Source organism: Pongo abelii, chromosome 14 (assembly GCF_028885655.2).
Source record: "Pongo abelii isolate AG06213 chromosome 14, NHGRI_mPonAbe1-v2.0_pri, whole genome shotgun sequence".
In the NCBI taxonomy this organism is placed as follows: domain Eukaryota; kingdom Metazoa; phylum Chordata; class Mammalia; order Primates; family Hominidae; genus Pongo; species Pongo abelii.
Window position 1 is genome coordinate 116299146 of NC_071999.2, and position 27683 is coordinate 116326828.

General features: G+C 42.8%; 1 long non-coding RNA gene across 1 annotated transcript; it reads left to right on the plus strand.

Moving 5' to 3' along the window:
* The first annotated feature begins 14982 nt into the window (after nt 1–14982).
* Nucleotides 14983–16661, plus strand: LOC112128552 (uncharacterized). The gene is made up of 4 exons (XR_002911040.2): nt 14983–15009; nt 15550–15612; nt 15718–15886; nt 16475–16661. It is a non-coding gene; the product is annotated as an uncharacterized LOC112128552 (long non-coding RNA).
* The last annotated feature ends 11022 nt before the right edge of the window (nt 16662–27683 follow it).

Consider the following 27683-nt stretch of genomic DNA (forward strand, 5'->3'; position numbering starts at 1 on the left):
CAGCATATAAACAGAACCAATGACAAAAACCACACTATTATCTCAATAGATGCAGAAAAGGCCTTTGAAAAAATTCAACAGCCCTTCATGTTAAAAACTCTCAATAAATTAGGTATTGATGGGACATATCTCAAAATAATAAGAGCTGTCTATGACAAACCCACAGCCAGTATCATACCGAATGGGCAAAAACTGGAAGCATTCCCTTGGAAAACTGGCACAAGACAGGGATGCCCTCTCTCACTACTCCTATTCAATGTAGTGTTGGAAGTTCTGGCCAGGGCAATCAGGCAGGAGAAAGAAATAAAGGGTATTCAATTAGGAAAAGAGGAAGTCAAATTGTCCCTGTTTGCAGATGACATGATTGTATATTTAGAAAACCCCATCGTCTCAGCCCAAAATCTCCTTAAGCTGATAAGCAACTTCAGCAAAGTCTCAGGATACAAAATCAATGTGCAAAAATCACAAGCATTCTTATATATACACCAATAACAGACAAACAGAGAGCCAAATCATGAGTGAACTCCCATTCACAATTGCTTCAAAGAGAATAAAATACCTAGGAATCCAATTTACAAGGGACGTGAAGGACCTCTTCAAGGAGAACTACAAACCACTGCTCAACGAAATAAAAGAGGATACAAACAAATGGAAGAATATTCCATGCTCATGGATAGGAAGAATCAATATCATGAAAATGGCCATACTGCCCAAGGTAATTTATAGATTCAATGTCATCCCCATCAAGCTACCAATGACTTTCTTCACAGAATTGGAAAAAACTACTTTAAAGTTCATATGGAACCAAAAAAGAGCCCGCATTGCCAAGTCAATCCTAAGCCAAAAGAACAAAGCTGGAGGCATCATGCTACCTGACTTCAAACTATACTACAAGGCTACAGTAACCAAAACAGTGTGGTACTGGTACCAAAACAGAGATATAGACCAATGGAACAGAACAGAGCCCTTAGAAATAATACCACACATCTACAACTATCTGATCTTTGACAAACCTGAGAAAAACAAGAAATGGGGGAAGGATTCCCTATTTAACAAATGGTGCTGGGAAAACTGGCTAACCATATGTAGAAAGCTGAAACTGGATCCCTTCCTTACACTTTATACAGAAATTAATTCAAGATAGATTAAAGACTCAAATGTTAGACCTAAAATCATAAAAACCCTAGAAGAAAACCTAGGCAATACCATTCAGGACATAGGCATGGGCAAGGACTTCATGTCTAAAACACCAAAAGCAATGGCAACAAAAGTCAAAATTGACAAATGGGATCTAATTAAACTAAAGAGCTTCTGCACAGCAAAAGAAACTACCATCAGAGTGAACAGGCAACCTACAGAATGGGAGAAAATTTTTGCAATCTACTCATCTGACAAAGGGCTAATATCCAGAATCTACAAAGAACTCAAACAAATTTACAAGAAAAAAACAAACAACCCCATCCAAAAGTGGGTGAAGGATATGAACAGACACTTCTCAAAAGAAGACATTTATGCAGCCAACAGACACATGAAAAAATGCTCATCATCACTGGCCATCAGAGAAATGCAAATCAAAACCACAATGAGATACCATCTTACACAAATTAGGATGGCGACCATTAAAAAGTCAGGAAACAATGGGTGCTGGAGAGGATGTGGAGAAATAGGAACACTTTTACACTGTTGGTGGGGCTGTAAACTGGTTCAACCATTGTGGAAGACAGTGTGGCGATTCCTCAAGGATCTGGAACTAGAAATACCATTTGACTCAGCCATTCCATTACTGGGTATATACCCGAAGGATTATAAATCATGCTGCTATAAAGACACATGCACACGTATGTTTATTGCGGCACTATTCACAATAGCAAAGACCTGGAACCAACCCAAATGTCCAACAATGATAGACTGGATTAAGAAAATGTGGCACATATACACCATGGAATACTACGAAGCCATAAAAAAGGATGAGCTATGTCCTTTGTAGGGACATGGATGAAGCTGGAAACCATCATTCTCAGCAAACTATCGCAAGGACAAAAAACCAAACACTGCATGTTCTCACTCGTAGGTGGGAATTGAACAATGAGAACACTTGGACATTGGAAGGGGGACATCACACACCAGGGCCTGTTGTGGGGTGGGGGGAGGGGGGAGGGATAGCATTAGGAGATATACCTAATGTAAATGACGAGTTAATGGGTGCAGCACACCAGCATGGCACATGTATACATACGTAACACACCTGTACATTGTGCACATGTACCCTAGAACTTAAAGTATAATAATAAAAAAAAATAATAAAAATAAATTTGTAAGGGCTCTATATAGAAAAAAAAAAAGAAAGAAGTTAACCAAAGAATTAGAAGATCTGTACAGAGAAAACTGTAAAACACTGATGAGAGAAATTGAAAAAGACATGAATAAATGAAAAACTATCCTGTGTTCGTGGACTGGAGGAATTAATATTGTTGAAACGTTTATATTACCCAAAGCACTCTGTAGATTCGTGCAGTTCCTACCAAAATTCCAATGGCATTTTTCACAGAAATAGAAACAAGTAATTCTAAAATGTTTATGGAACCACAAAGGACCCCAAACAGCCAAACAATCTTGAGGAAAAAAACAAAGGTGATGTGATTTTAAAGCTTTCTCAGCACGCTTGCCTGAAAAAATGTTTTATCTGCCCACTCAACTCAAACTGGAAAAGAACATCTCAGCCTCCTCTTCCCAAATGAGCAAGTGAAGGTCCCCAATGGGAATCAGCTGTTCTCTCATGAGTCCTTTACTTAAGAAGCCCTTGGGGGATCGGTTGTGTCTTTAACTTCTGTCCTTATAAAGAAGGTGAGAGCACTCAACAGAAACAGAGCTTGAAGAGTTCTGCAGGAAGGACGTTTGTGAAGGCTGGGGTCAACTGTGCAGCTTCGGAACGCCTGCCAACCGTCACCCACCCCGAGCTCTTGGACTGCACAGAAACCTCCTGGCTTAAGTGGGAGACATGCTGGCAGATCCCATTCTCCACACTTGGGGACTCCAGAGGCCTTGGTAGATCACATCGTGGTTGCTGGCAGGAAGGTTGAAACTCATCCCAAGAACCTCAAAAACATCTCCAAGAAACACTCCTTGATGCAGCAGTCCATCACCGAAGGGATAGACGCGTCCCTCCCATCCTGTTTCCCAGCCTTGTCAGAAGAGCGTGGCAACCATCATCAACCTTCTAGGCGTCCTGCTCCGGAACTGTTGTCCCCTTCAGGGCCCTGCTGTGCAAGACCTGGCCTCTTTTCCCACAGCCCAGCCTGTCCGGAAATGTACTGAGATAGCCACTCCATTGGCACTTGCACACACAGACACACATGCCACACACAGACATACACACCACACACTCACACTACACACACACAGACACACACCACACACACTACACACATACAGACACACACACACAGACACACACACCACACAGACACACACACCACACATACACCCCACAGACACACCACAGCCACACACACCACACACTCAGACACATCACACACACTACACACACACACAGACACACACCACACACACATTCTACACACACAGGCACACACACACCACACACAGACATGCCACACACAGAGACACACACATCACACAGACACACACACCACACATACACCACACACACAGACACACATACAGATACCACACACACACCACACACACAGACATACACACCATACACACAGACATACACACCATACACAAAACACACACAACACACAGACATATACACACAAATACACACATACCACACAGACACTCAAACCACACACAGAGACACACACCACGCACACCACACACACTCCACACAGACACACACACACACCACACAAATACAGACACACACCACACACACAGACCACACACAGAGCAACTCACACACCACACAGACACACACACCACACATACACCACACACACAGAAACACATACAGGCACCACACAGACACATACACACACAAACACACACCACACAGACACACAAACACACATACCTCCCACACACCACTCATACACCATACACACAGAGAGAAACACACCACACATATACCACACACACACAGACACCCAGACACACACACCACACACACAGAGAGACACACACATCAGAGAGACACACACACATCAAAGACACACACACCACACACAGACACACACACCACACACATACACAGACACACAGACACATACACACACACAAACACACCCCACACACAGACATACACACACAAACACACACCACACATAGTCACACACACAAAGATACACACACACAGTCCGAACTTCTTTAAGAATCTGCAAATCATGCTAGCTACAGAGGGGGAAATACGCTACTTCATTTATCTCACTTGAATTTTAAATGTTCACAAAATCCCAGAAAAGTACACGTGTGAATAATAGGAAACAAACCTACAAGGAAACAAAGGCTGCTCCTCCATCTCCTAGCCATTGTTATTTCCCATAGACCACAAAATTTTAGGGTTCACTTTCCACTGAGCGTCAAGAAAATGGTTTTCAAGAAGCATGAATTCTACCTGTTCCCTGAGGGAAAAATATCTCAGCACTCCTTGACTAAAAAACATAAACACAAATAGAGCCATTCCAGTAATTCTTGACTTTTTACAGGACTTTTTAAAAACAGATGTATCTTTAGGCACAGTGACCACTCACTCACCTTTTCATTTTGATTGTTTAAAATAGAAAATGAAACTCTTTGGGTCCTCTGTCCACTGCATTCCTGTTAATTGATGTTGTTCAATCTCTGGGGCAGATCGTTCAAAGATCTCCTTTGAAAATGCAATTCCTCATGTAACAGTCTAGGGACTTTCTAGAAGTCAAGCACATATGACCCAGGAACCCTCAGTCCTCACCACCAAGCACACCAGTGGCCCAGTTGGTCCAGAAACAAGAGTCACTGCCGCAGCATGGATGAGCGCGGGATTCTGAAATGTGCTTTCACCCCCACCTCCACCTCTCCCAGGAGAACACTTCACAGCTGCATTCATCACCACCAGGGAGTCTAACTCACAAGGAAACACCAGTTTCCCTAAGCATTTAACTGACTTGAAGAACTTACCAAACAGAACTGCTTGCGTTGAGCGAAATCTAACTGAAAACAGATTTACTTAAAATTCTCAGCAAGACTTCAAGCATTGGAGGGGGAGGGGGCATTCAGACAAAGCAGCTTCTAAAATCATATGACAGGGTCCTCCATCACTTCACACATTAATGGGATGTTGAAAGTGTGTAACGTTGGAGACCTACACTAAGGTATGTATTTAGATAGCAGCCGTTTCCCTAATTATACCCGGATAACTACTTCCCAGTCTCTTGAGCTGAATAATCTTCATTACCCGTCTCATCTCACCGCCTATGATATGCAGTAATTAAAAATGCAATGGATTTGTCACTCAGACCAAATACCGGACTGGGTTTCTCCAAGACTGTCTGAGCCTCAAAGGAGACAGAAAAAAACAACAAGGTCTGCAATCTTACCTTCTCTGCCAAGGACACTCCTCCAGCATTCTAATGCCTGACCTTCCCAACCTTCTCTTTAGCCTGAAAATATGATTGTATCAAAAATGAATGATTTTGATTTCTTGATGAGAAACTGACTTTGTGATTGCTGGTTTCAGGATTAGGAAACTGTGTGAACACAGGACTATGCCAGTCCGGCAGCTGAGAACCGCTCCTCTGAAATAGTAAACCCAGGCAGAGTGGAACCAGCTCACCTTCCGAGAAAGCTGGCTCACGAAAACACAGAGCTACTGTGGCAGTCTTTTTTTTTTTTTTAATTTATTTATTATTATTATACTTTAGGTTTTAGGGTACATATGCGCAATGTGCAGGTTAGTTACATATGTATACATGTGCCATGCTGGTGCGCTGCACCCACTAACTCGTCATCTAGCATTAGGTATATCTCCCAATGCTATCCCTCCCCCATCCCCCCACCCCACAACAGTCCCCAGAGTGTGATGTTCCCCTTCCTGTGTCCATGTGTTCTCATTGTTCAATTCCCACCTATGAGTGAGAATATGCGGTGTTTGGTTTTTTGTTCTTGCGATAGTTTACTGAGAATGATGATTTCCAATTTCATCCATGTCCCTACAAAGGACATGAACTCATCATTTTTTATGGCTGCATAGTATTCCATGGTGTATATGTGCCACATTTTCTTAATCCAGTCTATCATTGTTGGACATTTGGGTTGGTTCCAAGTCTTTGCTATTGTGAATAATGCCGCAATAAACATACGTGTGCATGTGTCTTTGTAGCAGCATGATTTATAATCCTTTGGGTATATACCCAGTAATGAGATGGCTGGGTCAAATGGAATTTCTAGTTCTAGATCCCTGAGGAATCACCACTTCCACAAGGGTTGAACTAGTTTACAGTCCCACCAACAGTGTAAAAGTGTTCCTATTTCTCCACATCCTCTCCAGCACCTGTTGTTTCCTGACTTTTTAATGATCGCCATTCTAAGTGGTGTGAGATGGTATCTCATCGTGGTTTTGATTTGCATTTCTCTGATGGCCAGTGATGATGAGCATTTTTTCATGTGTCTTTTGGCTGCATAAATGTCTTCTTTTGAGGAGTGTCCATTCGTATCCTTTGCCCACTTTTTGATGGGGTTGTTTGATTTTTTCTTGTAAATTTGTTTGAGTTCATTGTAGATTCTGGATATTAGCCCTTTGTCAGATGAGTAGATTGCAAAAATTTTCTCCCATTCTGTAGGTTGCCTGTTCACTCTGATGGTAGTTTCTTTTGCTGTGCAGAAGCTCTTTAGTTTAATTAGATCCCATTTGTCAATTTTGGCTTTTGTTGCCATTGCTTTTGGTGTTTTAGACATGAAGTCCTTGCCCATGCCTATGTCCTGAATGGTAATGCCTAGGTTTTCTTCTAGGGTTTTTATGGTTTTAGATCTAAGGTTTAAGTCTTTAATCCATCTTGAATTGGTTTTTGTATAAGGTGTAAGGAAGGGATCCAGTTTCAGCTTTCTACATATGGCTAGCCAGTTTTCCCAGCACCATTTATTAAATAGGGAATCCTTTCTCCATTGCTTGTTTTTCTCAGGTTTGTCAAAGATCAGATAGTTGTAGATATGTGGCGTTATTTCTGAGGGCTCTGTTCTGTGCTCTCCATACACTTTGAAAAAGTCCTCCTTTAATATTCAAAGCGACTCTGTTTGCTGTACTTTTGTAGTGATCCGGTATTGTTCCAGGCACAGTTCTGCGGGCTACATTCTAGGAATCCGCCAACAACCTTCAGAATCCCCCTGTAAGAAATGGCTGTTGCATTTCATTTATGGCACCTTTTAATGGATGAATAAATTTAAGCATAAGAAATTATTTAAACAAAATTTCAATTCTGACAGCTGAGCCGATGGAGAAAGAAACCCAAAAGACCTGTCTCCCTTTTGCATTCTCACCTCCCCAAGCCATTCCCTTGTTTTCTGTAGAACTCTATCAACAGGATAGAGGAGGGAAGGAGAGGTTGACCATGTTTCTGAAAAATAGTGGCTGAAACTTTAATGCAAACTTCATAGAAACACATTAGAGGCCCACAGGTGGATGACGCAGGAAAGCATGGTGACCTGCTGATTCTGTCCTGAGGCCTCCCACCTACTCCTGCATCACAGAATCCTTCACGGCCATTCTTTCCCCCCAAAACATCACACCACCTCTGACCACCCTGAATCTCTGTGACCTGAGAGTTGCACTGAAGTCCACACACAGAGGGAAGGGCTTTGACTTCTCAGTCCAAACTTCCTTTCACTTTAAAAAAAAAAAAAGTTGTGTAATATCCCCCACTCTCCAGCATTGATAACCGGTAAGTATATTTGTAATTTCACAAGATTTGCCCAATGGAAAAAACATTTTTTAATTATCTACTTCTTGCTTGGAACAGTCTTATGATTCAAGAATTGAATCTTAGAGTAGCATTTCAGGCACTGTCCTGTGGAGAGGAGGAGTAGGAGGTGGGTCCAGTTGAAACAGCGCTTGGGAAAGCGGTAGCCCTCCTCTCCTGCTTGGTGGTTGCCCCCCAATAGGACACTTTTGAGCAATGTCTTATTTCATGGTCTCTACAAAATAAAAAAGGAAAATATAGTTTCTTCTCCTTAACCAAGGGAGCCCATCCCAATCCCCTAATCCTCCTTAAAAATATCCAGACAGGCCAGGCGCAGTGGCTCATGCCTGTAATCCCAGCACTTTGGGAGGCCAAGGCGGGCAGATCACAAAGTCAGGAGATCGAGACCATCCTGGCTAACACAGTGAAACCCCACCTCTACTAAAAATAGAAAAATTAGCCGGGTGTGTAGTCCCAGCTACTCGGGAGGCTGAGGCAGGAGAATGGCATGAATCTGGGAGGCGGAGCTTGCAGTGAGCCACTGCTCTCCAGTCTGGGTGACAGAGACAGACTCCATCTCAAAGAAAAAAAAAAAAAAAAGAAAAAGAAAAAAAAAATATATATATCCAAACAGCCCTTGTAGGTGCTCATGGTCTAATGCAGAAAGCTTGAAACATCAAGCTGGACTGAAAGTCTGGGAGGAGCCCTTTCACATCTCAACACTGGGCCTGGAAAATCCTTGTTGTAAATGGACAGCTTAGATTCTGCCCAACAGCCAGGATTGTAAAGTTTATTCGCGTGCACAGTGGTCTCGAAAGCACTTCTGTATAATTAGGAGTGATTGTACTCACTGGTCAAATCTGACCAATAGATTTTAATTCTCCAAAACTCAGCCCATACATTTCCCAAGGCACGATCATACATATCATAAACTATTGTGTTCAAATCATAGTAATTTTCAAAATACAAGATAAATAAAATGCAAAATTTCAAGCCTAGTTTCAAAAAAAATTTAGGTCTAACGATTCTTACTCTCATTGCCTACTCTAGAAGAGAAAGAGTGTACAATAGTAGAAAAATTAATATAGAAACTGTTGCACCTACTGTTTCTGAGATTGTTTCTCCAGGCCCTCCAAAGCAATCATGCAAACTAGTTTAATTTTTAAAAATTGTTGGAGTGCTTTATGCTTGAGTTCTTGTAAGAGATTTAAGATAAAACAAACACACACATAGTCTGTAAATACCAGCATTAAAAACACCCACGTAGGCAGAAGTACACAAAACCACAGGAGATTTTAAAAAGGTGGTGGGGGTGGGGGGCTTCGAAAAGATCTGCAGGAAACAGACGGTGGTTGAAATGGCCTTATTTGCAGGCCACCCCAGGCTCCTCGTCCCCTGCTCCTGACTTGAATTGAGCTGGTGGACTCCCTCCCCTTCTCCATATCTGTGATCCTGCTTCCTGCTCACCTGCCCACAGCCCTCAAGTAGCCTGACTACAATTTCCCTTTGGCCTCTCTCCCACTGCACTCCAGACAAATCCATTTGTATTCGCACCAGTAAACGTACTCTTGCCAACTGAACCATTGATAAAACTATGTTACGACAACCTCCCTTCAAACAAGAATGAGCAACTCCTGAGTGACCTCATGGGAGGTGCCAGCCATGCACTGCACAGCTCCAACTTCATTCCCCGATTTAGCAGACAGTTACTGAATATCCTTTTATGATAGGCTGAGCTTGCCAAGATGAATACACTGTGCCACACCTGCAGAGGGAGTACAGTCTAGTCAAGGGGTGGGCTGGACACCAGAGCTCCTGTGGTGACCCAGCCTCACCAATAGTTGTTTTCAGGTTTTTAAAAAATTAGCCATTTTCAGTACCATTCAGGACATAGGCATGGGCAAAGACTTCATGATTAACACCAAAAGCGATGGCAGCAAAAGCCGAAATTGACAAATGGGATCTAATTAAACTAAAGAGCTTCTGCACAGTGAAAGAAACTATCATCAGAGTGAACAGGCAATCTAAAGAATGGAAGAAAATTTTTACAATCTACCTATCTGACAAAGGGCTAATATCCAGAATCTACAAAGAACTTAAACAAATTTACAAGAAAAAATCAAACAACCCCATCAAAAAGTGGGAAAAGGATATGAACAGACCTTCTCAAAGGAACACATTCATGTGGCCAACAAACATATGAAAAAAAGCTCATCATCCCTGGTCATTAGAGAAATGCAAATCAAAATCACAATGAGATATCATCCCACACCAGTTAGAATGGCAATCATTAAAAAGTCAGGAAACAACAGATGCTGGAGAGGATGTGGAGAAATAGGAATGCTTTTACACTGTTGGTGGAAGTGTAAATTAGTTCAACCATTGTGGAAGACAGTATGGCGATTCCTCAAGGATCTAGAACCAGAAATACCATTTGACCCAGCAATCCCATTACTGGGTATATACCCAAGGATTATAAATCATTCTACTATAAAGACACATGCACACATATGTTTATTGCAGCACTATTCACAATAGCAAAGACTTGGAACCAAACCAAATGCCTATCAATGATAGACTGGATAAAGAAAATGTGGCACATACAAAGAGACTTAGACTCCCACACAATAATAATGGGAGACTCTAACACCCCACTGTCAACATTAGACAGATCAACAAGACAGAAAGTTAACAAGGATATCCAGGAATTGAACTCAGCTCTGCACCAAGTGGACTTAATAGACATCTACAGAACTCTCCACCCCCAAATCAACAGAATATACATTCTTCTCAGCACCACACTGCACCTATTCCAAAATTCACTACATAGTTGGAAGTAAAGCAGTCCTCAGCAAATGTAAAAGAACAGAAATTATAATAAACTGTCTCTCAGACCACAGTGCAATCAAACTAGAACTCAGGATTAAGAAACTCACTCAAAACCACTCAACTACATGGAAACTGAACAACCTGCTCCTGAATGACTACTGGGTACATAACGAAATGAAGGCAGAAATAAAGATGTTCTTTGAAACCAATGAGAACAAAGACACAACATACCAGAATCTCTGGGACACATTTAAAGCAGTGTGTAGAGGGAAATTTATAGCACTAAATGCCCACAAGAGAAAGCAGGAAAGATCTAAAATTGACACCCTAACATCACAATTAAAAGAACTAGAGAAGCAAGAGCAAATACATTCAAAAGCTAGCAGAAGGCAAGAAATAACTAAGATCAGAGCAGAACTGAAGGAGATAGAGACACAAAAAACCCTTCAAAAAATCAATGAATCCAGGAGCAGGTTTTTTGAAAAGATCCACAAAATTGAAAGACTGCTAGCAAGACTAATAAAGAAGACAAGAGAGAAGAATCAAATAGATGCAATGAAAAATGATAAAGGGGATATCACCACCGATCCCACAGAAATACAAACTACCATCAGAGAACACTATAAACACCTCTACGCAAATAAACTAGAAAATCTAGAAGAAATGGATAAATTCCTGGACATATGCATCCTCCCAAGACTAAACTAGGAAGAAGTTGAATCCCTGAATACACCAATAACAGGCTCTGAAATTGAGGCAATAATGAATAGCTTACCAACCAAAAAAAAGTCCAGGACCAGACGGATTCACAGCCGAATTCTAACAGAGGTACAAGGAGAAGCTGGTACCATTCCTTCTGAAACGATTCCAATCAATCGAAAAGAGGGAATCCTCCCTAACTCATTTTATGAGGCCAGCATCATCCTGATACCAAAGCTTGACAGAGACACAACAAAAAAAGAGAATTTTAAACCAATATCCCTGATGAACATTGATGCAAAAATCCTCAATAAAATACTGGCAGACCAAATCCAGCAGCACATCAAAAAGCTTATCCACCATGATCAAGTGGGCTTCATCCATGGGATGCAAGGCTTGTTCAACATATGCAAATCAATAAACATAATCCAGCATATAAACAGAACCAAAGACAAAAACCACACTATTATCTCAATAGATGCAGAAAAGGCCTTTGACAAAATTCAACAGCCCTTCATGCTAAAAACTCTCAATAAATTAGGTATTGATAGGATGTATCTCAAAATAATAAGAGCTATCTATGACAAACCCACAGCCAGTATCATACTGAATGGGCAAAAACTGGAAGCACCCTTAGAAAACTGGCACAAGACAGGGATGCCCTCTCTCACCACTCCTATTCAACATAGTGTTGGAAGTTCTGGCCAGGGCAATCAGGCAGGAGAAAGAAATAAAGGGTATTCAATTAGGAAAAGAGGAAGTCAAATTGTCCCTGTTTGCAGATGACATGATTGTATATTTAGAAAACCCCATCATCTCAGCCCAAAATCTCCTCAAGCTGATAAGCAACTTCAGCAAAGTCTCAGGATACAAAATCAATGTGCAAAAATCACAAGCATTCTTATACACCAGTAACAGACAAACAGAGAGCCAAATCATGAGTGAACTCCCATTCACAATTGCTTCAAAGAGAATAAAATACCTAGGAATCCAATTTACAAGGGATGTGAAGGACCTCTTCAAGGAGAACTACAAACCACTGCTGAATGAAATAAAAGAGGATACAAACAAATGGAAGAACATTCCGTGCTCATGGATAGGAAGAATCAATATTGTGAAAATGGCCATACTGCCCAAGGTAATTTATAGATTCAATGCCATCCCCATCAAGCTACCAATGACTTTCTTCACATAATTGGAAGAAACTACTTTAAAGTTCATATGGAACCAAAAAAGGGCCTCCATTACCAAGACAATCCTAAGCCAAAAGAACAAAGCTGGAGGCATCACGCTACCTGACTTCAAACTATACTACAAGGATATAGTAACCAAAACAGCAAGGTACTGGTACCAAAACAAAGATATAGACCAATGCAACAGAACAGAGCCCTCAGAAATAACACCATACATCTACAACCATCTGATCTTTGACAAACCTGACAAAAACAAGCAACGGGGAAAGGATTCCCTATTTAATAAATGGTGCTGGGAAAACTGGCTAGCCATATGTAGAAAGCTAAAACTGGATCACTTCCTTACACCTTATACAAAAATTAATTCAAGGTGGATTAAAGACTTAAATGTTAGATCTAAAACCATAAAATCCCTAGAAGAGGGCCAGGCACAGAGGCTCATGCCTGTAATCCCAGCACTTTGGGAGGCCAAGGCAGGTGGATCAGGAGGTCAGGAGATCGAGACCAGCCCGGCTAACATGGTGAAACCCCATCTCTACTAAAAATACTAAAAATTAGCCAGGCATGGTGGTGGACGCCTGTAGTCCCAGCTACTCAGGAGGCTGAGGCAGGAGAATGGCGTGAACCTGGGAGGCAGAGCTTGCAGTGAGCCGAGATCTCGCCACTGCACTCCAGCCTGGGGGACAGAGTGAGACTCCATCTCAAAAAAAAAAAAAAAAAAAAAAAACCCTAGAAGAAAACCTAGGCAATAACATTCAGGGCATAGGCATGGGCAAGGACTTCATGTCTAAAACACCAAAAGCAATGGCAACAAAAGCTAAAATTGACAAATGGGATCTAATTAAACTAAAGAGCTTCTGCACAGCAAAAGAAACTATCATCAGAGTGAACAGGCAACCTACAAAATGGGAGAAAATTTTTGCAATCTACTCATCTGACAAAGGGTTAATATCCAGAATCTACAATGAACTCCAACAAATTTACAAGAAAAAAACAAACAACCCCATCAAAAAGTGGGCAAAGGATACGAATGGACACTCCTCAAAAGAAGACATTTATGCAGCCAAAAGACACATGAAAAAATGCTCATCATCACTGGCCATCAGAGAAATGCAAATCAAAACCACAATGAGACACCATCTCACACCAGTTAGAATGGCAATCATTAAAAAGTCAGGAAACAACAGGTGCTGGAGAGGATGTGGAGAAATAGGAACACTTTTACACTGTTGGTGGGACTGTAAACTGGTTCAACCATTGTGGAAGACAGTGTGGCGATTCCTCAGGGATCTAGAACTAGAAATACCGTTTGACTCAGCCATCCCATTACTGGATATATACCCAGAGGATTATAAACCATGCTGCTACAAAGACACATGCACACATATGTTTACTGTGGCACTATTCACAATAGCAAAGACTTGGAACCAACCCAAATGTCCATCAATGATAGACTGGATTAAGAAAATGTGGCACATATACACCATGGAATACTATGCAACCATAAAAAAATGATGAGTTCATGTCCTTTGTAGGGACATGGATGAAGCTGGAAACCATCATTCTCAGCAAACTATCGCAAGGACAAAAAAAACCAAACAATGTGTGTTCTCACTTATAGGTGGGAATTCAACAATGAGAACACTTGGACACAGGAAGGGGAACATCACGCACTGGTGCCTGTCATGGCGTGGGGGGAGAGGAGAGGGATAGCATTAGGAGATATACCTAATGCTAAATGACGAGTTAATGGGTGCAACACACCAACATGGCGCATGTATACATATGTAACAAACCTGCACGTTATGCACATGTACCCTAGAACTTAAAGTATAATAAAAAAAAATGTGGCACACCATGGAACAGTATGCAGCCATAAAAAAGGATGAGTTCATGTCCTTTGCAGGGACATGGATGAAGCTAGAAGCCATCATTCTCAGCAAACTAACACAGCAGCAGAAAACCAAACACCATACGTTCTCACTCATAAGTGAGAGTTAAACAATGAGAACATATGGACACAGGGAGGGGAACATCACACATGGGGGCCTGTCACGGGTCGGCGGCTAGGGGAGGGATAGCATTAGGAGAAATACCTAATGTAGATGATGTGTTTATGGGTGCAGCAAACCACCATGGCACATGTATACCTGTGTAACAAACCTGCACTTTCTGCACATGTATCCCAGAACTTAAAGTATAAGAATTTTTTAAAAAGCCATTTTAGTGGGTTTCTTCCTGTGTGTTTCTCTGAAGTCCTCCTCTCTTTTCTCTCATATGGACGTCAGTCACTGGATTTAGGATTCATCCTAAATTCAGAATGAGTCATCTTAAGATCTTCAACTACATCTGCAAAGGCTCTAATTCCAAATAGTCACTCTCTGAAGTCCCAGGTGGATGTGAACCTTTGGAGGACACAAGTCAACCCACCGAGTAGGAAGTGGAAGTTGAGGTTCCCTTTTTTCCAGATGAATATCCAGTTCCAGCATGATTTCTGAAAATAACTTACTTTCTTTCTGCCACAATGTTCAAATATGCTTTTTTCTCACCAAATTTTGGTCTGTTGGTTCTACCAATCACTGAAAGAGAAATGTTGAAGCCATGGAATTGTCTTTGTGGATTTTGTCTATTTCTCCACCAGTTATGCCATTTTCTTCATGTATTTTGAAGCTCTGCTATCAGGCGCACACACATCTAGAATTATTGTCAGTTTTTCCCTGTTCTTCATTTGGATAATTTCTATTGCCCTGCATCCGAAGGCACTATTCTTTTCTTCTGTCATATCCAAGCTGTTGTAAGCCAGTCTGGTAAATTTTTTTATTTCCCATATTATATTTCTCAGCTTTAGAATTTGTGTTTTATTCTTTTTAATAGTTTGGATTCTTCTGTTAAAATCTCCAGCCATTCACCATTTTGTTTCCTTTTGCTTCAAGTCTCTGAAATATCAGCTGCTTTAAGTCCTTGTCTGCTCATTCTAACATTCCCACCACATCCAAGTGGGTCTTCACTGACCTTTTCCCCTCCTCGTTAGGAGGGGAAAATCATCTCCCTGCTTCTTTTCACCTCTAGCGATTGTTTTCATTGTGCATTTAACATTATAGGATGCCATCCTGCTGAAATGGTGGACTCTGTCATTGGAGCTGTGTGTGTCTCTGAAGTCCTCCCCTCTTTTCTCTCATGTGGACATCAGTCAGATGTAAGGGCTGCTGAGTTTTGCTTGGTGGGCGGTGAATTTATTGGTGGGACTGGCTGACCTTCTCAGGCTTCCATGTAAGTTTAGCTGGAGAAGTCCCCGCATAGCCCTGCCTGGCAGCTGAGCGACATGCGTGCATGGTGCGTGCCGTTCTGTGTCTCTGTTGAATGCGAGTGTGCAGTGCGGTCTCCCCATCCTTCGGTGTGGGCTACTCTGGACTCTCCATTCTGCTCAGAGTGTTCCTTGTTCTCCACGAGGCTCAAGGGGACTCTGCAGATTTCTTCGGATCCTGTCAAATACCCACTGCAAACCTTGCCACCTCCTCGTACACCCCAACCTCTACCCTCTGTCCCTAACTCCATGAGGCCACTGTGCTGTGCAGGGGCTCCACCCACTCATGCCACAATCCAGAGAGAGCCTCTCGGTGATCCCAGAGCACACCCCACACACCCCCCAAGAATCCCACCCTTGGCTGTGGTCCTCAGTGTCTGAAAACAGGTGCTTCATGCATTCTGTTCGTTTTCTACTTGTTGATGTGGAGAGGGACACTTCAGCACCAGTACTCTGTTGTGCCCTCATAAATGGGTCCTAATTAGTATTTTCTTACTTTCTAGAAACAGAAGTTTGGTCACTTACTGTGTTTTCCTTTTTCTTCTTTTTTTCAGGCTTTCAGGAAGTACCTCAGTAGTGAATCAGATAATGAAACAGAACAAGATCTGCCCTTGTGAGTTGCTTATTTGATTGCCTTTTTTCATCACTTTAATTTTAATTTTATTATGAAGTGTGTAGGCAACGCAGTTGAAGAAAACTGCGAAGCCACAGGAGCCTAAGCAATAGATTCAATTCCTTCCATTTGACTCCATTGTCATCATTCCACTTCATATCCCTATCCCGTCCTACCTGGTCTCATAGTGACTGTCGAATCCCCCTTAGCCTGCATTCTGAATAAATGCACCTAGTTGGATTCCTCTCTAATCCTTGCAAAAACAAAACAAATAAAACAGAAACACCCTTTGCTCATGTTTCTACCAAAATAAGCACTGCCTGTGAGCTCTATGTGCCTTATTTGTGTTGTGCCCTCTGCATCGCCCAGCAAGATGCCTGATTCACAGTCAGCAGACAACAAACACCTTCAAGGCTCTGTTTGGTCAGGGCAGTCTTTAGATGAAAACCCTGGCTCAGTGAGGAAACCACAGTCTCACCAAAACGGGGCATTCCAGGAGCTTGCCCGTATCAGCATAGATGTTCACCTCTGCACAAGGTGTTGTGAATTATTGTACTTGCACTTCCTCTCTATCTAGGCCATTTTTCTTTTCCAATGGCGCCTTTAATTTGGACTTGGGAGGGGTTAAGATACTGGCAGCTCTTTGTTCTTTGAGCTTATAAAACAATGACAGAGCTAGAGTATTCTGAGGAAGGTGATCTGCTGGTTGATAATGATGATATGAGCGAGAAATAGCAGATGTGTTTTAGTGTCAACACTGAAGGACATTCCGAAGCCCTCATCCCTAGCTCAAACATAGGGCTCCATGCAGCTGCTGATCTTGTCCATTACTATATCAGTCAGGGTTCTCCAGAAAAACAGAACCAATAGGAGATGAGAGAGAGGACAATTGTAAGAAATTTGCCATGTGATTGTGCGGCGGCCAAATCCAAAATCAGTGTGCAGGTCAGCAGCTGGAAACTGAGGCAGGAGCCAGTGCTGCCGTGTTGAGGTGGAACGTCTTCCTCTATGGAAACCTCTGTCTTTAATAGTAAGGCCTATGGCTGGCTGGGTGAGGCCCACCCACATTACAGAGTGTAATCTCCTTTACTTCAAGTTAACTGATTGCAGACACTGAGCACATCTGCAGAATACCTTCACAGCAACACCTAGATTCGTGCTTGATTAAATACAGGTAAAGAATTGCTTATGGCTGCATAGTATTCCATGGTGTATATGTGCCACATTTTCTTAATCCAGTCTATCATTGTTGGACATTTGGGTTGGTTCCAAGTCTTTGCTATTGTGAATAATGCCGCAATAAACATACGTGTGCATGTGTCTTTATAGCAGCATGATTTATAGTCCTTTGGGTATATACCCAGTAATGGGATGGCTGGGTCAAATGGTATTTCTAGTTCTAGATCCCTGAGGAATCGCCACACTGACTTCCACAAGGGTTGAACTAGTTTACAGTCCCACCAACAGTGTAAAAGTGTTCCTATTTCTCCACATCCTCTCCAGCACCTGTTGTTTCCTGACTTTTTAATGATTGCCATTCTAACTGGTGTGAGATGGTATCTCATTGTGGTTTTGATTTGCATTTCTCTGATGGCCAGTGATGGTGAGCATTTTTCATGTGTTTTTTGGCTGCATAAATGTCTTCTTTTGAGAAGTGTCTGTTCATGTCCTTCGTCCACTTTTTGATGGGGTTGTTTGTTTTTTTCTTGTAAATTTGTTGGGGTTCATTGTAGGTTCTAGATATTAGCCCTTTGTCAGATGAGTAGGTTGTGAAAATTTTCTCCCATTTTGTAGGTTGCCTGTTCACTCTGATGATAGTTTCTTTTGCTGTGCAGCCATAAAAAATGATGAGTTCATGCCCTTTGTAGGGACATGGATGAAATTGGAAATCATCATTCTCAGTAAACTATCGCAAGAACAAAAAACCAAACACCGCATATTCTCACTCATAGGTGGGAATTGAACAATGAGAACACATGGACACAGAAAGGGGAACATCACACTCTGGGGACTGTTGTGGGGTGGGGGGAGCGGGGAGGGATGGCATTGGGAGATATACCTAATGCTAGATGACGAGTTAGTGGGTGCAGCGCACCAGCATGGCACATGTATACATATGTAACTAACCTGCACATTGCGCACATGTACCCTAAAACCTAAAGTATAATAATAATAAATAAATAAATAAATAAAACATGAATAAATAAAAAAAAGAAAAAAACAGTATTCTAGTAACAATGTAAAGAATTCAAACAGAAGGTCTATTAAGGCAATTACAAATCTAGAGATAGACTATTTAAATAGGCAAAAACCTCAAACTTCTGCAAAGTTAAATGTAATAAAATATAAAAAGCAAAAAAAAAAAAGATAAAGGGGATAAAAAAAGAATCGCTTATGGAAGCGTCCATATAAACAAGTTTTAAAGGGATTGGTTTTAAGTTTCATGGCAAGAAATACAGAAGGTAATTAATGTACAGAAAATATTTACCGTTGGTCAGGTGCAGTGGCTCATGCCTGTAATCCCAGCACATTGGGAGGCTGAGGCAGAAGGACTGCTTGAGGCTAGGAGTTCAAGACCAGTCTGGGCAATGTAGGGAAACCTTGTCTCTAAAAAAAAAAAAAAAATTAAGTATCTGGTCGTGGTGATGTATGCCTGTAGTCCCAGCTACTGGGGAGGGTGAGGTGGAAGGATCACTTGAGCACAGGAGGTCAAGGCTGCAGTGAGTCATGATCGCACCACTGCACTCCAGCCTGGGCAACAGAGCGAGACCCTGTTTCAAAGAAGGAAGGAAGGAAGGAAGGAAAGGAAGGAAAGGAAGGAGAAAGGAAGGAAGGAAAGAATATTTACCCTTGCCAGTCATCAAAGAAATACAAATTCAAACAAGATTCCATTTTTCACTTTTCAAATGGATGAGATGCTGTTCTTCATCTGATATTTTTAGAAAGTCATGTTCATGGACTGTCATCCCTCACTTTTTCCATAACAACATTTCATCCCAAATTTCTTAGGTGTCTTGATTTTCTGTCAAATTGAGGCAGGATAGGAAAGAAACTGAGTCCTGCAGACACGTGACAGAGCAACTCAGGTCCTGATGGCCCTCACACATCCAGGCATGTTCCCTCCCCCGCTTGCACCCCTTAACAAGTAGACTGAGTCACGGAGCAGGAAGGGGTGGGGGTGCTCCTAAATCTGCTGACCAGGCTGAATTCCTGACCATACAAGGAAGGACCTATCTATCTCTTTGAGTGATGCCTTCTGAGGTCACTGAAACAGGACTCTGGCATTCCCTATAAGGACCTAACCAGGTCCAGCTGCCTGAAGACCAGAGGGACTGCAGCCTGACCCTCACGCCTTTCTCCTCATTTTAATGTCATTGTAATATTAAAATCACTGCCCAGGGTGGGGCTCCTCTGCCATTTTCTGGTCACCTGATGCAAGTTAGAGCATGAAGTCCCACTATGCAAGCAAAGAAAAGACAAAGGCCTCACCTGAACATGCCTGGACGTCACTCTGTTCCCACCTCAGCTTCCTGCAGGTGACACGCTGGGGGGCTGGTGTCCAGATCCCTTTCCCGCAGCTGCTCCGTGTGCCCAGCCCTAGCCTGTGAGCCCAGCCTGGGAAGAATCCCCAGCTGGCCTGGTATCCCCATCCACTCACACCAGAGCCAAAGAACTCAAGGTCCGGATGCAGTCACAAAATAAGCTCTTTTCTGAGCTTCTATAAAAAGCCAGGGAGGGAGGGGTTTTCAGTCACTGGGAGCAACAAGAAACCAAATAACCAAAAAGAGGCGGCCGAGCCCTGGAGCTGCCATACATCCAGCAAACATGATCAGACCCTTCGGGATGCCAGGACAGAGGTCAGAACCCAGAACCCCAGGACGCCAAGATCGAGGTTCCTTCCCTCACCGAATTATTTTTAAAGTTGATACAGTGTAACTGAAAACATTAAGTTATATGTGACCTGCAGACACCAAAGCCATCCTGAAATGTAGGAATCTCTCAAGCCCTGGGCTGCCCTCGCCTGCCGCCTGGCTGGGCTGCCCACCTCCCTGGGCTGCGATCATATATACATGTGAGGATCTCAACAAGGTAATCCTGACCTCAGCACACGCAAAGCCTTAGTTCACTGCACCCCTCCAGCGTACGGCAGGGCTATAATACCCCTTAAAATTGTCCTTGATGAGATAAAAAATTGAAGGAAAAAATCGGCAAAACCTTTTTTCTTTTTCTTGCAAATAAAAAATATGACCAACATAGCAAGAGAAAAGAGTGGGAGAACAGAATCAAAGTAGCTTTAAAAATACATCATCTCCCAGAAGTCAGGAAGAACATGATTAGCATATATGACTATGCAAACATCAAACAAATTAAACTAATGCATGCTTTTAAAATACCATAAACAAATTAGAAATCCATTTAAAAATATTTACAACATAGAAAACATATCAAGACCCAATTTCCTTACTATACAAATACTACTCACAAATTGATGGAAGAAAAAAACTTAAATCACTTACATAAAAAAAGTAAAGTGTAAAAACACAGACAAACATTAAAATATGTACACATTTAACATATAATTATAAAGGAAATTTAAATAAAAAGAAGACATAGGTTTTTACCTGCTAGACAAAAAACGAGATAAAGAGCTTGGTAATTTTCAGTAAGGCCGGGAATAAACAAACATCCTTTCACTTGAGTGGAAATGGCTACAGCCCCCACCCAGGGCATTTTTACAGTAGCGATCAGTGATTCAAAATGCAAGCCCCCTTATACTAGTGATTCCACTTCCAGAAATGTACCTAATACTTGATCAAGACTGCAGGTATATGTTGTACAATGCTCCCTGCAGCATTTCCTGAAGCTGGAAAAACAGTTGGAAGGAAGCTAAGTGTTCACAAATAGATGTCTGTTAAAACTATTATAGAAAGTCCTCCCAAATAGCACACAGTCTTTTAAAAGAATGAGGTAGATATGTATTTGCTGACATGGAAAATGGTCCAAGTAATATTCCGTGAAGGCAGGGAGAAAATTGCAGAAGTAGAATAGCATTTGAGTAAACATTTCTGGAAGGATGCTCACCAAAAAATGTCCAGAGTGGTGAGCTTGTAGGGACAAGGCAGGGATTCAGAAAGAAATGTTACTTTTCACTTTGTGCCATTCAGTAACATTTGAAACTTTGTCCATAAGCATACATACATTACTTTAATAATAAAAAACTAACTTAAAATTTTTAAAAATTAAAACAATAAAACATATTGAAAGTGTATTAACATACTGATATATTTTAACAGCTCTGAATTTTGAGAAATGTCTTGGCTTGAAAGGTCATTAAGGGTGAAAAGAGACTATTGAATGTGATATTTTTAGTAGAATCCCTTGGTAAATGGGATGCCCACTACTATTAGTTAGGATATAAAGATAAATTTTAATAATACTTACAGGCTCATGCCTGTAATCCCAGCACTTTGGGAGGCTGAGGCAGGTGGATTGCTTGAGGCCAGGAGTTCAAGACCAGCCTGGCCAACATGGAGAAACCTCGTCTCTATCAAAAAAAAAAAAAAAAAAGCCAGGCATGGTGGCACGTGCCTGTAATCCCAGCTACTCGGGGGGCTGAGGCATGAGAATCACTTGAACCTGGGAGGTGGAGTTTGCAGTGAGCAGAGATTGAGCCACTGCACTCCAGCTTAGGTGATAGAGTAAGACTCCATCTCAAATGGAAGCCCCCTTTAATATTCTGCATTATAATATTGACTAATATTTGTAACACTTTGATTCACAACTACACTATTGAAGGCACTACTGAAGGCACTTCACTACTGAAGGAAGATATCTGCCATAGTTACTGGCAATTTATTTTACCACCTTACCTTAAATTTTACATTATTGTTCCCTCTTAAAAATGATACAGTCATCACAGTTCTTTCATTTTGCCAGATGTGAACCTTTTATCCAAAGGGAGTTTTGAAAATGATGTAGATTTTTCTTCTCTGCAAAGCATATTGAGACTATTTGGGAAGTTGTAGATTTCTCTGAGGTGGACCTAGTTCCTTACTCCTGGAGCTCACAGTCTGTTCCTAAGCTAGCCAGTCCATGGCATTTCACGTCTTAATAAATAAGATTTCAAATGGTGACTGTGATTCTTCATAGGAATATAAGAAGAGCAATCTCTCTCCAGTCGTTTTTTCTTGCATTTCCTGCTTGTAGTCACAGTTCAATCAACCTTCCAATCCACTACTTCCAGACTTAGCTCATTACTTAATTTCTTTCCTGGGCCTGGCACTTCTTTATTTCTTCTACTCCAATCCCCCAAAAAAGTTGAAAGTGGAATAAAGAAAAAGTAGGAAAACTATCTCCACCAATGACCCGACTCACCTCTTATAAGAAATCAATTATAAAGTATTTTAGGCAATTAAAAATATAAAGCATTATTTTAGATGTGTCCATCAGCAATGACTGGTTTGCAACATGTTGTTTTTGTTTGGTTTTTTTTTTTTTTTTTTTTTTTTCTGAGACAGAGTCTCGCTCTGTTGCCCAGGCTGGAGTGCAATGGCGCGATCTCGGCTCACTGCAACCTCCGTCCCGTGGGTTCAAACGATTCTTCTGCTTCAGCCTCCTGAGTAGCTGGGATTACAGGCACCCACCACCAGGCCTGGCTAATTTTTTTGTATTTTTAGTAGAGACGAGGTTTCACCATGTTGGTCAGGCTGCTCTCGAACTCCCGACCTCGTGATTCGCCTGCCTCGGCCTCCCAAAGTGCCGGGATTACAGGCGTGAGCCACTGCGCCCAGCCCTGGTTTGCAACATTTTATTGAAAGATTGAAGAGCCTGGAGAATACACCACGTGGAGCTCATTAAAACGCCCACCATCTTCTCCTGAGGGAGGAACAAATTCTCTGGAGAGGGGATTCCAAACTAATCCACTTACCCACCTCACTCCTGCTCCCAGGGTGAGAGCCACTCACAGAAGTGGCAGAACATTAGCATAGCATCTGCTTTAAAGGTAGAAAATATCTCATAAAACAATTTTAATTATAGAATAAGGAGGATTTTTTGTTGTTTTTTTTTCCTCCAGTGATTTGGAAAAATTAAAATACGTTTTTCAATTTGGCAAAGGTAACCTGAAAGTTCTCATCATGTCATACAATGTGTAGACACTTTCATATTTGATGTTGTGTTTGCTTGGGAAGATACAGATGAGAAAGAAAGACCTGATAATGTGCTTTATGCCCCAAACCGATAGGTTCAATGAAGCTCAGCATCCACGCGCCCCGAGAGCAGTGTGGGTGTCCTCACGGTGTCCACTGATCTGAAACCCAAGGGAGATGGGGTGGGGATGAAACAGACTCTTCATAATTCCCCACAGCATGAAAAAAAAAATGTTTGTTATGATAGGAAAATTACATGAAATTGGCAGATTTTTCACCACATTAAAAAAGTACTAATAAAAGCCATGAGCACTTGTGTTATAACTCGGCCGGCAATAGCTGTGTCTAGGCAAGCTCATCTCTTCATGGCAGCACTCTTGGCATCACTAAGTTAAGTCTCATCAAAACCCAGACACCGCCAGCTTACACCCCTAAGTCTGCAATGGCATCCACAGTGACAAAAGATGCCAATTTTAGATTAAAAAGGTAGCAAAGCAATGGGGTTTTACCTTAACAAACAATCATTAACAGCCTATGAGGGGTGGGGTGCTGGAACCATTGCATGCTACAGTGTACCAGTTCATCAGGTGGCCTTCCAGATAACTGCCGGTCCATCTTGGCGATTTGAGATGTCTTGATTAGAGAAGTCAAGGAAAAGCAGAGTACGTTAGGTATTTGCATGTAAGTGGGAAATAGCACCTTCCACAGGCAGCAGGCAGAAGGATATGGCCCCAGGAGTTTTCTGGGGAAACAGGCAGTAACAACTGTATAATATGGAAAGATGACATCAAGCCCAAAACAATAGGGAGTATCTCTAGATACATATTCTGCACTTGGCACTGTTTAAAGGGCTTTGCATTCATTTACCCGTTTATTACTCAGAATAATCCCATATGGTAGGTAAGATTATCTCCCCTTTACAGATAAGGAGACTGAGGCAGCAGGAGGTGGGATATCCTGCCCTTGGCTACACACAAGCAAGTGGTAAAGTGAGGCTGAAGCCAAGCCAGCCAACTCCGGAATCTGTGCCCTTTGCCCTGCACCAGGCTGCATTCTGTGGCTTGTGTTTTCTTAGTGAAAAATCACAGACAGAAGGCAGATGTCAAGAAGTTGGCATAGTGGAAAAGAGGGCCCCGCAGATCCAGTGGAACCACATTCTTTCTCCCTTCTCTCTGCTAAGGCAATGTGCACATAAAGACGTGTGCTCATCATCACCCCACCGAGTTTGGACATGAGGATGTCCCAGAAAGGGTGGGAAAGTCTGAGGCTGCCAAATCTGAGGCCAGGAATGTCATGCATGAGAAGTCCCATAGTTGTAGAGTGTGCCTGGCATGCCCCAGGAGCTGGGCCTTCCAGAGACCTTTGCATGGAGGCGTCCAGGGAAGGCCCAGCTGCTCTGAGAGCTGAGCAGGGAGCTCTCAACTTGAGCAGGCCTCAGAACCACCTGAGGCCTTGGTAAAACCAGGTGTGGGGGCCCTGCCAGAGTTTCTGACTCAGGAGGTTGGGGCTCAGGCCTGAAAACGTGCACTTCCTGCAAGTTCCCACCATGCTGACACTGCTGGTCTGGGACCCGGCTTTGGATTCTGTGGGTCAGGAGCATCTCTGGTGACTTGGCAGCCACTCTCCTTCTTCCCATTTGCCTTGCTCACCCTGGCCGCCACCCCACTCCATCCTCTCCTTCCACCTGATTTGCAATCACTGCCCTTCGTGGGCTCAGGGCAGATGCCATTTCCTGCAAAGCCTTTTCTGACACCACAAATCTGGGTGTCTCATAGGAGAGACCTTCTATGCTGCCTGCTCTCCCCACACGGCGCGGTCACATGCACAGGCTGTGCCTGCCAGCTTGGCTGAGAGGCCACACATTCTGGGAAGGTGAGACACACTGAGCTATGCATGGCCGTCTCCCCTGACGTTGGCAGCATCTGCCATGCATGATGGGTTCCATAAATATTTGCTGAATCAATGAGCAGATTGATCTATCTTGAGGTCATCTCTTGAGAAGAGGATGTCCGGGGATTCTGTCTGGAGTTTCTTATCGCTGTGAGTCTGTGGGCTTTCCAGCCTTGCTGCCACTGTTCCTTCTAAGTGCCGACAAACCTACCTCCCTCCCTGTGTTGCCCATTCAGAACTCACGACTCAGCCACACCCCATGCAGTGCAGGTACGGTGACTGTGGAATTTACTGCCTGAGCTAGGGGAGTTGTATGAAAAGGAGCACTATTAATAATTCATTCAGGGTGACAAGCATACATTTGAACTGTGCTATCTCAGGAGACCCAGGACATAGGATCATCAGCCCAAGTGCGGAGCACCCCTGCATGGCTGCCCTCCTGGCTCACAAGCCCTCTGCTGATGGCTTCTTCGGGACAGGTGTCCATCCTTGGTCCAGCCCGCAGTGGTCAGGCTGACAGAGCCAGCAGGTGTAAAGCATCCCAGCCCACAACTAGGCGAGGGCGTGGCATGGACTCAGAGGACCCTCAGCAGGTGTCAGCACAACTGGCAGGCATCCAGCACGGGCTGCGCCTATGAAACACGTGCTGAGCTTGCTCACCGAGTGAGACCGCACGGGCTCCATCCAGTTAAACTCCCTGGAGCGTGGGGAGAGGAGGACCACGTCTGGGAAGGCAACATTTCTGAGGGACTCCTCGAGAAGGCGCCGCTCCTCTGAAGATGACAGTTTCAGGGTGCCATCTGCAAATGAGCATTGGAGTAGCTGGGGGCTCACCTCACAGGAGAGGGCTAACCACGGCTGGAGGGGCTGAGGGCCTATGGGAGCAGAGTGCTGGCTGGCAAGGGAGAGCTGGGGAGAGGAAGAAAATGGACCTCTCCTCTTTGGCGTGTTGTCTACCAGTTCCATGCCCAGAAATAGGGCAGAGAGTCTCTTGGTCTGTTTAGCTCCTCTTCTGCCACACTGAGTGGCCTCTAACCCCAGGTCCTAGCACTTAGGATTGGGCCCTTCAACTGTGCATTAAAAAGCAGCCTGGAGACCAAATCAACTTTTATTACCTTGTTTGTCTGGGAAAATCTGTTCCAAATTCCAAACAACAGACTTAAACATGAGCTGCGGGACACAACCCATTTGCAAGTTGGAGCTGTCTGGAGAAGAGAGCACTGATCTGACCCCAGTAAAGAACACAATCTGGCATAATCTGTGCCTACAGCAATGGGAATCACTAGTGTTATAAATAAAACAGGAACAAGAATTATTACATGAAAGACTTTAGAGGAAAAAATGTTCCTTTTTGAAAAACAACATCCATCTGTGAAATGGTAAGACGTACTTAGTGATCATTCAATTAGAAGCAAAAATAAAGACTAAAGAGGTAAGCCAGTATTCCCAAGGAAAGCTAATTATAAAGGCTTTAAGCTGATGAACTTTAGATCAAAGCTCAGAGTCCTCTGATAAGATCGTGTACTCATTAATAGAACACAGTGTCATCAGCTTATTTTTAGCCCAGGAACCGGAATATTCTCAGCATCACATGATCACATTGTGACACAGGTGCCCCAAAATTAGGGCAGGTTTTGTTTTTCTCTCCTTGGGAGCAAAGTGCTAGGTTTGTTTGAGAATAAGAACTCCTCCTATAAACAGCGATTCCTCTTTTTCCCAGATCTGAGACCATAGATAGATAGATAGATAGATAGATAGATAGATAGATAGATAGATAGGTTTTTTTTTTTCTTCTTTGGAGACAGAGTCTCACTCTGTTGCCCAGGCTGGAGTGCAATGGCACGATCACAGCCCACTGCAACCTCCGCCTCCTGGGTTCAAGCGATTCTTCTGCCTCAGCCTCCCGAGTAGCTGGGATTGCAGGCGCACGCCACCATGACCAGCTAATTTTGTATTTTTAGTAGAGATGGGGTTTCACCATGTTAGCCAGGCTGGTCTTGAACTCCCGACCTGAGGTGATCACCCCACCTTGGCCTACCAAAGTGCTGGGATTATAGGCATGAGCCCCTACACCCAGCCGAGACTGTATTTTTATTGTATATACAGAGAGCC